The following is a 4,107-nucleotide window of genomic DNA, read 5'->3' on the forward strand; positions in this document are numbered from 1 at the left end:
GAAACTTTACACTCATAAATTACGAATCGGCTCTGATAGAATTGTTGTATTAGTGTGAACATGCATAGCTAGCGAAACACAGAAGCCAACCGAGCAATGTTCGCACCGGGGTACCATTTCTAAAGTGCTACATCTACACTTCAACACCCTATAATCACGAAACGGCAGAATTATGCCACTGCCGGAAACTTTACACTCATAAATTACGAATCGGCTCTGATAGAATTGTTGTATTAGTGTGAGCATGCATAGCTAGCGAAACACAGAAGCCAACCGAGCAATATTCGCACCGGGGTACCATTTCTAAAGTGCTACATCTACACTTCAACTCCCTATAATCACGAAACGGCAGAATTATGCCACTGCCGGAAACTTTACACTCATAAATTACGAATCGGCTCTGATAGAATTGTTGTATTAGTGTGAACATTCTTATTATATACAGCAGAGCCCTATCATAGCAATATTTTCAATGGCGTATCTGTTGGAATATCATGTCGAACTGATATGACACGTTTGTGAACATTCAAATCACAAAGATCATAAGGATTATTCAGTAAAATTTAAAATCTTTATTTTTTAATATATGTTCGAGCATGAGCAATACTTAGCCTGCGCTTTTTCGATCTCTGCCCGGCGTGTGCGCCATCAGTGCTCTTCTTCGCAAATTCTGGATTCTTGGCCATCACGTCTTCAGTAAAAGCCTTTACTTCATTCCTTAACATTCGTGAATTAAAGGCTCGTCCATCCATCGCGCAATAGGCCCCCAGCACTTGAGTCCATGAAGTGTCCGAATTTTTACGAGTACCCGTGTTCGCCTGAGTGGCGTATAGATAGGAAAATAATTTATCCTCTCGAAGAATAAATAAAAATCCGTCTATGATACCCCATTGCTTCGTGGGAGGTGTCCCAGGTGCGTAGCCAAGAATTACAGAATGGTACACTAATGGACCGACATAAACCACATCACCAGGACGCTGCACGATGATCACGGTGTTTGGATCTGAAGCCATTCTGTTGAAAGCCTCGTTATCACATCCAAACGAAAACAATTTCGCACTTTTAAAGTCCTTGAAAGCAATCCAAATTTTAAATGTGTGTTGTAGAGAGGGTGGTATATAGGCCAAAACTCGTCCAGCATCCATGTGCCCAGGACTCGCCCTATTACCAGCTTGTAGCCAACACTCTCTAGCGAAACAATATCCTTGGTTTAATTCCAAGCGAAATGCGTCTTTGTATGCACCGATGTGCCACGTACACTGATCGGGTGGCGCGCTTTGCACCTGCCTTCTGGTGACCATAGCGCGCTGGTGAATTAAAGTCGGTACGTCATCGGTACCCAAGGCTTCGTAAAGATGAGCAGGTGTCTTAGGAATTGGCGTAAGTTTTTCCGAAAGGACAATCTTGTGATGAGCATCACGAAATACCAGTAATGGATTTTTGGTTGAGTTTAGTGTCGATAGGGTGAATTCGGTGTCGCAATAAAAGCTAATGGAGTCGTCAAGTTTAGCTGCAATAAGCTCACGGTTGTAGTTTACACTACCAAGTTCTCCATCCAAAACAATCTGCTTTAACGTATGTAAATCATCCAACGACAACATTTGTTTGTGGACTAGCTAGACAAATCTGCATAGCGATATATTAAAATGAGCAAAAACAAAATTCTTTGCCTCGCGTTATATTTCGTACCTTGCACAAGCTGTACAGCTAGGTAGAAAGCGAGACGGCTCTGGGAACCACTGACACGGTGGCACACTCACGTGAGTCCGACCAAATGCGTGTGTTCGTTCTATTTGTGCTTCAACATTTATTACACACTAAGCAAATGTCTTTTTTTGGCTGACATATGATGTGTATGTGTAGAGGCCCAACCAAATGTCTATTGACCTATCCAACCAGATGTCTATTGACCTATCTAGACCTGACCTGGCATTGACCTCTTTCGGAGGCTATCATCTGAAATCTTGATATGCTGCTGCGCAGAGCAAAAAGGGTGGCCAAAGCTCTCTGCTCGCGATTGGTCAACAAACATTTTGACAAAAAAATATTTTAGTTGCTGCTGCGGACATTGCCAACCCCTATTAAATAAATACCTGAAATTTTGGACGTATTTCAGGACAGCGGCTTCACATACAAAATCAAGTCAAAAAGGTTGAAGAGGCACCATTTTGCAGCACACGCACGCGCACACTCGCCAATGGAATATGCCACGGATTATAGACACTGGAAACGATTTGGTTCCCTTTCAGCAGTTTCAGGTACTCTTTAACTCTCTTTTCAAAGTTCTTTCAATAATAGACCTGTTGCAATCGTAGCCTCGGTAAGGTTCAAACACGCTTTTACTTGCCCCCCCCCCCCCCCCCCCCCCCCAACGGTCGCTGGCGCGCGCAATGGGCCAGCCAAGTTCAGGCAAATCTAAGGAGCCTAGAAAGGAGACAGCAAAGAAGAAACCCTCGCTTGATGCTCGGATCGCAGCAGTGGCTGCAGTTAAAGACGGGATGAGCTTACGGATTACAGCGGAAGCCTGTGGTGTGTCTCGGGAGCCACTTCGGCAGCGGTGTAATGGACTTGTGTCGCTCGACGCAAAGACTGGGCCTCAACTGTGTATCTCTCAGAAGGTGGCTCCAAAGGTGTTGAAGAGATTGTGCACTATCGGGCTCTGCACGGCATGTGTGTCGGGTTCGAAGAACACCGCTCGATGATACGTGACGCAAGAGGAAAAGGATAAGGCTGAGCGCGCGGCTGAGAGGCAGAGGATCAACGAAGCGCGAGAAAACGAGAAAGCGAAGCGTTCACTGGAAAAGCAGGCTCGGGCGGAGAGGAAAGCTGCACGAGAGAATGTAGGTTACGGAAGCGGTAAGAGTAACATAGATTAGAGCGGTTGCTGACAAAGGTGTAGTTTCCCGCTGTCGCAGCGACACTATAGATAGGTTGGGGAGGAACTCCGAAGCGAACAGACTGCAGCACTGCTCATTCGTGAACTTTCTTGCCGCAGCTAACCCGCCACGCCACGCCATCATGGGTGGCACAATGACAACTGAATCATTTGCCCCAGACGCGACAGTGTTGAAAAAAAAGAACTGGGGCAACTCCGCGCAGTGAAGAAGGCCGCGAAAGCAGAGCAGAAGACGATCTCGAGAGCTGGACGTTCATCGAACAAGTGTACTAAGCTCTCTGTCACAAACAACTATCTGATCTACATGTCTGCGTGAGTCTGATGTATGTGTACAAGCTTTCGCGGGTCACGGTACTCCATAGTTAAGCAAGTGTCCTGAGATGTGTCTAGCCTAGTGATGCCTGCATACCTTAATTTATACCTTATGCGAATCAGTGATGGCCAAAAATGTACGGGAGGGCATTGTAAAGAGGACTACAAGTAGCAATATGTATTAGAATATTCATTAAGCTTGTAATAAGAACTGCAATGCTGGTCGTGCTCGCAATATTAACTGCAATACTGCGAACATAACTACTGCGTTGTTACCGCTCCCGATGAAGCTGCCTTCATCGCCTGTGCTACAAGGTCGGCATTTCAAAGATGACGGTTATGCTTGAGAAAGAGCAGCTTCTCGAGATTTACCGGGGTCAATCGCTTCCGAATAGATTTTAACACGTGCTTGGCGCTGCTAAAACGACGTTCAGCCGATGCCGACGTCCCGGCAATAAAACGAAGGTCGGCATACTCCTCGCTCAGTGTCATCCGCTGTGCGTTCACGTAATTGACTGGCATAGGTTCGCTTGTCATCACTTTGAGTTGAACTACACTGTCACCGACGCTGCTGAGGCCGAAGGGAGCAAAAAGCAGGCAACCTGGTATTTTTCTTCGACCGTGAGACTAGCCTTCTCCCCGTTGATGATCTTGACCACCGCGGACTCGAAGAGCGGGCTGTGCGCAATAGCTGCATCAGCAGCAAGATAATCCTTGAGCTCAGGATAATCTTCCGTCATCAGACCAAAAGTCTCGTGGACAGCGCCAATATGCGATGGCGGTCTTGCTGAGGGCCATGGCGGACGACGTGCGCGTAGTTGCAGTAGTGGAGGAGTGGTCGGAGGCTTGCAAAAAGCAGAATAAAGGCCGTAGACTGTCGGGTTGCCCCGTAACGCAAG

This window comes from Phytophthora cinnamomi (assembly GCF_018691715.1).
Source record: "Phytophthora cinnamomi strain GKB4 chromosome Unknown Contig3, whole genome shotgun sequence".
In the NCBI taxonomy this organism is placed as follows: Eukaryota; Oomycota; class Peronosporomycetes; order Peronosporales; family Peronosporaceae; genus Phytophthora; species Phytophthora cinnamomi.